Genomic DNA, 10,927 nt, shown 5'->3' with positions numbered 1-10,927 from the left:
AATATCTGTCTGGGAACAGGGAAACACCCCATATCAACAGGGTACCTGAATGAAACGCAATTGTATACCTAACCCTTAACTGTACCCCACAACTTCACAATAAAAAAAAAGAAATAATAATAAAAAGAATTTTGATGAAAAAAAAAGAAATAATGTCAGGATATCTTGGCAAAGATGGGGGCCTTGATCGCACCCCTCTTTCACTCACTTAGAAACATCACTAAAGCTACAATAAAGGTGATTTTTTAAAAGCACAAAACACAAGAACAGGAAAAATGATAGAGGAGTCAGCAGCAACGAAATTAATTTTGGAAGCTGAAAAGCAGATGAATAAGTGGTAACTGACTTAACATCTGAGAAAGCTAAATCTTAAACTGGCAGCAAAAAAAGCCAAGAAGCAGTAGAACTTACTCTGCAGAATCTTCAAAAGGCTCAGGAATTAACAGTATCATGTACCTCTGCAAAAGATGATGATGGGGGATAGGAAGGAGGTGGTAGCAGAGATGAGGAGAATTGGATGAAAGCTGTTTCAGAAACAATTTTATCCACAGATCCCCTACTCAGCTCCACACTTTTTGTTTATCCTAACAGACAAATAGTTTTATTCTCCGGAGAAGGTCAAAGAAGTGTCTCTGGACTATTGTTATGACAGAGTGAGAAGAAGCTATGCCAGCAAGCTGAGTTTAATTAATTATGAGTTTATTAATGCATGGGTCAAGAGTAGGCAAACAAAAAGTCTTGACAAATTTGTGCAGTGACAAACTTTTATAGGCAAAATTTGCAGCACTGGCTACATAGCAACTTAGTGACCACAGCAACTATTAACTAACAACTTGGTAACCAAAATGGGAACTTTGATTGTTAGGGAGCTTTGATTAATTTCATGTCCTAGGTATAGACAGTGCCCAGAAAGTCCCTGGAGTTCTGCCATTAAGATATAGTTTAAGTAGCCCCATTATAAAATGGGCAAAAGATATGAATAGGCACTTCACAAAAGAAGACATCCAAGCAGCCAACAAACACATGAAGAAATGCTTAACCTCACTAATCATCAGGGAGATGCAAATCAAAACCACACTGAGATACCACCTAACTCCAGTCAGAATGGCAATTATCAACAACTCAAAAAATAACAGCTGCTGGAGAGGGTGTGGTGAAAAGGGAACACTTCTACACTGTTGGTGGGAGTGTAAACTAGTACAACCTCTATGGAAAGCAGTGTGGCAATTCCTAAAAGCTCTAAAAATTGACCTTCCATATGACCCTGCAATCCCCCTACTGGGAATATACCCTGAAGAACACAAATCACTCTATAAAAAACATACCTGCACACGTATGTTTATTGCAGCGTTGTTCACAATAGCAAGAACCTGGAAACAACCATGCTGCCCATCAAAAGAGGACTGGATTAAAAAAATGTGGTACATATACATGATGGAATACTACGCAGCCATAAAAAAGAACAAAATCATGAATTTCGCAGCAACCTGGATGGAACTAGAGTCTATAATACTGAGTGACCTCTCACAGAAACAAAGATCCGAATATCACATGTTCTCACTCATATAAGGGACCTTGAACATCCAATGTAATACTATACGAAAATGACTGACGGTACTGGGAAACTATGGCGGGGGATGGGATTAACAGTAGCAAATATCTGTCTGGGGATGGGAAAACACCTCTTATCAACAGGGTGCCTGAATGAAACATAATTGTACACCTAACCCTTAACTGTACCCCACAAAACCATAATAAAAATATTGATTAATAAAAAAAAGATATAGTTTAAGGTAGTTACATAGAGACAAGGAAGAAGAATCATTATTCAATGGAGTTACCTTGGTTAGGTTAATGGGTGGGACTTAAGAATATAAGAACAAACAATGAAAATGTCAAAGTGTAACATTTGATTTCAGTTAACAAAGCATACAATTAAATGGAACTAATGGTTAAGGAGTCCTGTAACAGTCAACAGGCAATGGTCAGCATAACCTGCCCAAAAGAGACAAATCTGGGGGTCTGTGATCATGGGAATGTTACTGTAATCACAGGCACTAAGGAGTGAATTTTAGGTCAGGCAGGCAACTAAGATGGAAGTTTTAAACAAAATGGATTAAGCAAGTTGATACTATTTATTTTGCTAGCAATTCGATTTCATTAACTGATTTAGCTCATTTCACTATGGTACACCAGGCACAGTTGCAAGTAAGGGTGCTCTTCCAAAACAAGGGTGATCATGTGACTATGCTTTCTGAAGGCTTGAAGTCTTCCCCTACTCAGCTTGAAGAGTGCTAGTAAAAAGCCTTTTCCTTCCACACAGGAAATATGATGTCTTCTCTTGAAAATATGACCAGTCCAAGAGGAACTAACTAAAGATACCAACATGAGGACTGCCAAAAATAAACTCAACAAGATCACCCTGCAGCGAAACTCAGTTGGTAAGTCCCACTCACAATCTTCTTAGACCCTTCCCTTAAACATGAAGAGTAAACCAAAGAGTAACCCTCACCTGAAAAATGGCTACCATTCAGGAAGGGATGAAAACCAACTGGAGAAGGTAATTTGGAAGAGATTAGCAGGGAGAAAATATAACATATTCAAAGATTTAAGAGAGCAAATTGTAAATCAGAAACATTATAGCACAAATTAAAAATTATAAGAAAAGACTCATTATAAGAAAAATTAAAAAAAAAACTACCACTACTATCTTTGGAAAGAGAAGTTAGAATTTATTCATGAGACAAGGAAAAAATATTCTTAGAAGTTAAGAATATTATGGCAAAAATAAAGGCAATTTGGGGGTCAAAAGATAAAGGTGAGAAAATATCTCCAAAGTATAGCAAAAAGAGCAGAAAAGGTAAGAAAATCAGAGAAACAATCCAGGATGTCCTGCATCTAAATAACAGAATTTTCAGAAATAAGACAACAGAGAAAAAGGACAGGAAAAATGATTTTAAAAAACAACAGAAAACTTCAATGAAATTTCCAAAAATTGATGAGTATAACTTTTTAGATTCAAAGGACTAATCAGTATGATGAAGGAAAATAGACCCAAACTAAATATTGGTATCATAAAATTTCAAAACAGGCCAGGCAAGGTGGCTCATGCCTATAATCCCAGCACTTTGGGAGGCTGAGGTGAGAGAATTTCCTGAGCCCACAAGTTCAAGATGAGCCCGGGCAACTTTGTGAGACCTCATCTCTACAATAAATCAAAAAATTAGCTGAGCATGGTGGTGCATACCTATAGCTCTGGCTACTTGGAAGGCTGAGATGGAAAGGTTACCTGAACCCAGCAAGTTGAGGCTGTGCTGCCTGTGAGCATACCACCACACTTCAGCCTAGGTGACAGAGACTTGGACTAAAAAAAAAAAATCAGAACAGGGGAAGATGGGAGAGAGGGGAGAGAGAAGGAGGGGAGAGGGAAAAGGGAAGGGAGAAATGGATTACACACATAGGATCAGGAATCAGAATAGCTTTAGACTTGTGAACCACAACTAAGCTAAAAAGTAAACGACCGATGTCATCACAATTTTGAAGGAAAATTATTTTCCCTCAAGAATTCTAAACTCAGTCAAATTATCAATTAGGTATGAGAAATGAAAAGACATTTTAAATAAATTTACCTCCCATGTATCTTTTCTTAGGGAGCCACTGAATAATTTATTTCATCAAAACAATGGCACAAAACCAAGAAGAGGAAGACAGAATGTAAGAAACGGGATCTAATGTAAAAGATAGGTTAAAAGAAATCTTGAATGACGAAGAGAGTGACCTAGGAGTACAGGGCAACTGGTTCATATAGGAGCAAATCAGGGGCTCCAGGATAATTTTCTTCATGAAGATGAAATTGACAAGATTAAATATTTTGAGAGGATATGTGAGCAAATGGCAGTACATCTGGGGATAAATTACATGGATAAGTACAAAGAAAACTAAGTAACAACAAAAATACAATTATTAAACTCAAATAACAGAAGGATGTGGAGAAAAATAAAAGTAACACATCTCAGCTCTAATAGCATTTGTAGTCATAAAAATCTAAACTCTGAGTTGATGTAACCAAAATTAAAATTAAATTACATCAGGAGAATGGGGAAGGAGTTGTGTATTGAAAATATGCAAACTGTGAGAGCAGAGGGAGTAAAGAGAGCTAAATCCTGTTAGTGTAAAGAAACTCAACAGTTAATGCAACAAATGAAAAAGCCAAAATGCAATATAGTATAATAATTAGATACTGAGGAAATACCAAAAAAAAAAAAAAAAAAAAAAAAAAGCTAAAAGGCTTGACAGCAAATTCCCTCAGGAGAAGAAGAAATGTTCTAGCTCTACTTCTTTCTCAGATATTGTCTGTTTTAAAGACATTTCTAGCTCTTGGAACTTAGAAGTCACATATTTTTCTGAGTCTTCCTTGTTCTCTTTATTGTCCTTCTTTTTCTCTTCTCCCACTCTCACTGAGTGGGACCTCTTTCTTAGATTCATCTCTTGCTTTGGCTCAGGTTCCTCTTCGAATCTGCTGATTCTCTGTAGAAGTTCCTTTCTGTTAATAAGGGCTGCCTGGAGCTTTCTCTTTCTCTGCTCACTTTCTTTCTTCAGAAGACCTAATTCATGCTGATGTTCTTCTTTGCCTATTAGCCCTGCTGGGTTCAACTCATCACAATTATGTTTAAGGCCAGAAACAACTTCTTTAACATCATCCACTTGCTCTTTTTTTGTTCCTTCAGTTCTGGATAATAAATGTAGCTGTTCTTTAAGAGTCTTTATTTCAACCCCAAGAGAAAATTTTTCTTCATTAAACTCCAATTTTCTCAGTCATACTAAAGCTGATTTCTGTCACTTGCTGATCCTTCTTCTCGATGTTTTGTTGGAGGGTTTCCACATCTCTCTTTCTCTCATAAGAGTTGATTCATTTTTGCTCTTTCTGTGAAAGAGCCTGTGACAGTTCTTCTGCCTCATTTGCCTCACATATTCAGCCCCCTCAAGCACTTCACTTTCTTCTGCAGCTGGCTTTGCAGGCTTCCTATCAGTGTATTCTGCTGAGAACCCTGAAGCAGCACATCATCCAGCTCACTCTGTAAAATTTCCATTTTCACATCTTTACATTTGGCTTCTACACTGAGGCTGTGGATCAGTTCAGTAAGAAGGTTGTGATGAGTAGTTTGGCTTTCATAGTCCAGTCTTCTTTGCCTTTCTGCTTCTGCAAGGCTTATTTACAGTTGCTTTATCTGAGCCCTCAGTTCTGTTATTACACTAAATTCCTTCATCTGAGAAAGAAGCTGTTCTCTTTCTTCAGACACAGCAATGAATGTACTGCTGGTGTTTTCAGCATTTTTCTTAAACTCTTCACTCAGTTGGGTTAGGTCCCTAATTTCCTTAGCTTTCTCATCTAAGTTTTTCTCATAGCTTTCTTCTGCTTTATGAAAGTTTATCTCAAGCTCCAAAATTTGACTTTTTAACCTTTCCAACTAATCCTGATGACAATGACTAATATCTGGTACAGCAGAAAGGGATTTTTCAACATCACCTTATTTTGTTGAGTTCAGTTCCATTTCAGTGTCATTTAAAGGTATTTCCTCAAATGTTCTATCTTGATGTTTAGTGCTCACCTGTTCTTTTTCAACTGTTGGAAGACTGCTCTTTTCATTTTGCATTAAGGGAAAACCTTGCCCTGTATCTTCAAGAAGCACTTTCATTCTAACTGAAGCTATTTCTTCATTCCCTATCTGTTTCATTTATTTCTGGTCAAGAACCTCACAAACCCCTCAGCCTTTTTGCCCTGGAGTTGCAACTTAAGAAATGCAGCTTCCTCTTGAGCTTCTTTCATTTCTAACAACAAAACTGATGATTCTTTATGTTTCTGAGAAAAATGTGTTCTCTAGAACATCTTGTTTACTTTCCTCAGTAGAAGAGCTGCTCTTGTTGAGGTTGTCAATATTAGCCAGGTTGATCTATATTTTAAGAAAGAAAGGAAAAACCTTAATAAAATTTTTCATAATATTTTTTAAAAGCCTGACTAAAAACTGGTATTTCATGTATTTTCCAAAACCTCAAAGTTTTTGGTCCAAACCTTCTTTGCACAATATAACTGCTAGATTCTTTTAAAATTAGTTTGTGTCTCCCAAATTGGGTCTCTGAGAGCACTCTGTCAATCCAACACTGAGGTCAAGCCCTATTCATAAGACCCAAGGAAACCTGGAATTCATTTTCTAGATATTCCTTATAAGGGAAACATTTTATCTTCAGAATAAAACTTCTAATTGTTTCTCCTAAGAATTACTTAAAAATAAACAGAGAAGCAGGAAATAGATTTAAAAATTTGTTTCAGCCCCATTACAAAGTGGGCAAAAGATATGAACAGACACTTCTCAAAAGAAGACATATGAGTGGCCAACAGACACACGAAGAAATGTTCAACCTCACTAATCATCAAGGAGATGTAAATTAAAACTACACTGAGATACCACATAACTCCAGTCAGAATGGCCATTATCAATAACTCAAAAAATTACAGATGCTGGAGAGAATGTGGTGAACAGGGAGCACTTCTACACTGTTGGTGGGAGTGTAAACTAGTGGAGCCTCTGTGGAAATCAGTGTGGTGATTCCTAAAAGCTCTAAAAATCAACTTTCCATATGACCCTGTAATTCCCCTTCTGGGAATATACCCTGAAGAACTCAAATCACTCTATAAGCTACCTGCACATGTATATTTATTGCAGCATTGTTCACAATAGCAAGATCATGGAACCAACCATTCTGTCCATCAAAAGAGGACTGGATTAAAAATGTTATACATATACACAATGGAATATTACACAGCCATAAAAAAGAATAAAATCATGAATTTTGCAGCAACCTGTATGGAATTGGAGTTTATAATACTGAGTGATCTCTCACAGAAACAAAGATCTGAGTATCACATGTTCTCACTCATAATTGGACCTTGAACAATTATCATAATACTATAAGAAAAGGATTGACTGTGGCAGGAAACTATGGGGGGCAGGGAGGGGAAGTGAGGTGGGATTAATGGTAGTTGATATCTGTCTGGGGATGGGGGGCACACCTCATCAACAAAGGTACCTGCACAATGCATATTTGTATACCTAACCCTTAACCATACCCCACAATTTTAAAATAAAAAATATGTTGAAAAATTTGTTTCATCCCATATCAAGGAGAAAGTTATGGAATTCCTTTTCTTAAACCATCTACTAAAATAGGAAAGTTGCAAATATTAGATAAAATAGCCACAAACAGACAAGGTGAATACCAAACAAGTAAATTCAGATAAGTTGCCAAGTTCAAAAAGGATTTCTGCTGGGGCTTGGGCATAAAATTATAGACCTGTTTGACAAAATATGAACCAAGTTATTACAAAGATTACTGTGCTAAACTGCTCAATCTATACAAATTATTTCTTTTTTCTTTTATTTTCTGTTTCCTATTTTACTTGCTTTTATTTTTACAAATTATTTCTATAATTGTTTTCTTGGGAAACAAAATCAGTGACTCTCATGACAAATTTAATTAGCATTTTATTAAATGAGTTTGGGAATGACCTTAAGATATTGGCCACCTTTGCCAATTGCACCTCTTTCTTTTTTGCCCCAGAAAAAAATTTCAATTTGATGGGAGAAAATAAAGAAACAACCCCAGAACTGTCAAATAATGTAGTGGCCAAGAGCAAGCTCTGCAGCCCAGTTGCTTGGGTTTACATCTTAGCTGTACCATTTACTAGCAGAAACTGGCACATAGTATTAAGTGAATATTAGCTATTATCTTCTTTTTTTTTGAGTTGGAGTCTCACTCTGTCACCCAGACTGGAGTGCAGTGGCCACTCTCGGCCACCGCAGCCTCGACCTGCTGGGCTCTGGTGAGCCTTCCACCTCAGCCTTCCAAGTAGCTGGAATTACAGGCATGTGCTACCACACCCAGCTGATTTTTTGATTTATTGTAGAGATGAGGTCTCACTGCCCAGGCGGGTCTCAAACCTGTGGGTTCAGGCAATCCACTCACCTCAGCCTCCCAAAGGCGTGGGATTACAGACTGAGCCACTGAGCTGGGCAGCTATTATCTTGATATGCATCATTAACAATAATGAATACACCAATTTTTTAGAATTATTTATTATATTAAGAAAAGTTATTTCATCATTTTCATAAGCATTGTTTTAGTTATTTGGAAATTCCTTGCTCTCTGCATTACCCTATATCATACTAAAATTTCTAGAGACCAAAACCGTACATAGTATTTAGCATGGGAATAAAGTTCCTTTATAACATTTTCACATCCGTTCCTATTTGTCCCTACATATATTATATCCCTACATGTATTAAAGACCTGATATGGTCAAGGTATTATTTTTGCCAGAAGACTTCAATGCAGCTAACTTATTTTTTCTCTCTCTTACTCTAAATATTCTTATTTTTTCTTTTCTATCATACATGTTGTGCACTCACTCTCTTCCTTCCCTTGATCATGCCCTCTGCTGCTTACTATGATATAGTTTAATTAGCTTTTTGGCTTGAGTTGAGAATCAATGTCATCCCATACTGAGAAGGCAGAGAACTAGAAAACTTCACTCTTCCTGGTCACACTCATTTCTGCTTCTTCTAACACTAGTCTTCTCCTTTTGACTGAGTTTACATCTATTGTCCTTTTCTACTCACTGTCTCTTATCCCAAGGAATTACATTAGTCACCCTCCCTTTTGCAATTTCTGTATGGGGTGTTAAAAAATTCCCTTTTCCCCTTTTTCCCTGTTTGTTTTTTATTTCTTCTGGTTCCTTTGTTTTTCCTTTTTTAAAACTAGATTCACAGTTTTTGTATCTGTTCTCCTTTCTTAAGCTAAGTTATTTTGTCACAGGACACTATTACTAAACATCTTAAAACATTAAGCACCCCACTGGCTAAACAACTTCATTTTCATTTTGGGCTCTGATAACTTGTCAGTAACTATATAATACTAAAATTTTCAAAGTGCAGTCTCCATATGACAATTTTGTGAACAGAGCATCAGTGGCCTCATGAAAAAGTATTGAATATAAGTGTGATGCTCAATTTTATGTTACACCTTGGCTAGGTCATGGTACCCAGATATTTAGTAAAATATTATTCTAGATGGTTCTGTGAGGGTTTGTTTTAGATGGCATTAACATTTAAGTCAGCAGATTTTGAGTAAAGCAGATTACCCTCTCTAATGTAGGTGGGGCTCATCTAGTCAGTTGAAGTCATTAACAGAAAAAAGACTGATCTCCCACAAAATTTTGCCATCCAATTGACTGCTTTTGGATTCAAACTGCAACTCTTTCATGGGTCTCCAGCCAACTGGCCTTCCCTGCAGGTACTGGACTTGCCAGTCTTCACAACTGCATCAGTCAATTCTTTAAAAATAAATCTCTCTCTCTCTATATATACATCCTGTTGGTTCTGTTTCTCTGGAGAACCCTGACTGATATAATAAGCAAGTGGATACTTCCTGAGATTACTATCATTGACATTAATTAGAAGAACACAGCTAACTAAACACAATACAGTTGATAATGTTCTTAAATCAACAGAATGATATTAAGCTTAATATAATATAATAATTTTAAGGTTATAAAAAGTGCTGGAGTCCAGCTCCAGGAGAGAGTCAGGGCTTGAGGCGGGGGAATCGGGAAGTGGCAAAAAAGAAAAGACAAAAATGACAGGATCCTTCTTCCTGGGGAGAGTTCAAGACTCTGACAATTTTTATTCAATTCTTATAAGCTTATATAGTTTTTTTACTGACCCCCCTACCCACAAAATGTATCCTATGTTAAACATTAAATGTTTACATCATGTTTTTTCTTTTGTTTATGGGGAAGTTGACCTTTACAAGTTTCATTTTGTTCCTTCCTGCTACTGGTGGTGTAACAAAATACCAGCTGCCAAGAATTTATCAGCCACATCCTGTGACCACTAGGCCAACTGAGTCTCTTCCCTTCGCTATTCTATTTCTTTTCCTTTACTAATCTATTTTCTTAATTCTACCCTTATATATACTTTTAGCAGCAATATATTGACTTGTTTTTTCTTTTATATAACCACCCTTATCTTACCCACTATGAATTCTTAATACTTTATTTTTTAAAAAATTTAACTTTCTTAATTCTAATTGCTTTATCTATGTTACTTGTTATTTTCTTATCACCTATTTTACATTTTATATTTCTAAACAAGACATGTCTAAATCTATACTTATATATGAAATTAATCTTACTTCTAATCCTAAATGTATTTAATTTTAAACCTACATTAAGTGTATATAATTTTAAGTTTACCTTAAAACTTAATTATTTCCTATTCCTTATATTTTAACTAATACCTACATCTATAATAAACATTTATGTTTTAATTATAACTGCTATCTATTTAATTCTAATTCTTACTTTAATTTTAACCTTCTTTCTAATTAAACTATAACATTTCTTAAATCAAAAGGCATGTATGTGACTTGTTTTTCCCGAAAACACCTGTTCTTGGAGATACTCTGTCTCAATTTCTCACTTCCTCATCAATCACAACTGTCAATGTTATAAAGGGTGTGAGGAAGTACTTGTTTTTCCTTGTTAGCTAAAGGTTGCAAAATTTGCTTTCCCTTGTCCCTTCAGGGGGGAAATTTTTTGCCGTTGAGCCCTTTTTACATTTTTATACATGGGTTTACTGCTAATTCCGCATCCTTGCACATTCTACGGGGCACCCTTTTTGCTGTAATCTCACCTCCATTATGCCTATGTATAATTTTTGCTGTCAAATGCCATCATCCATTTGTACATCTATTATCTCAATTAAAGAGGGAATATTCTCAAGCCTATGCAGGCAATCCTTCAAAGTTAGGGGAGGTCTGTCAACATGGTCCATGGGGCTTTGCCTCCATTATGGCCGCATTTTACTGGGGC

The 10,927-nt window shown here is 36.2% G+C and overlaps 1 pseudogene; it reads right to left on the bottom strand.

Moving 5' to 3' along the window:
- Positions 1–10,927, bottom strand: part of LOC103261816 — a 30,394-nt pseudogene that overhangs the window by 9,113 nt on the left and 10,354 nt on the right.

The sequence above is a fragment of the Carlito syrichta genome, unplaced genomic scaffold (assembly GCF_000164805.1).
Source record: "Carlito syrichta isolate Samal-C Ts95f unplaced genomic scaffold, Tarsius_syrichta-2.0.1 Scaffold304019, whole genome shotgun sequence".
Lineage (NCBI taxonomy): Eukaryota > Metazoa > Chordata > Mammalia > Primates > Tarsiidae > Carlito > Carlito syrichta.
The sequence above is the reverse complement of the archived record's forward strand: the minus strand, read 5'-3'. Positions and strand labels throughout refer to the sequence as shown.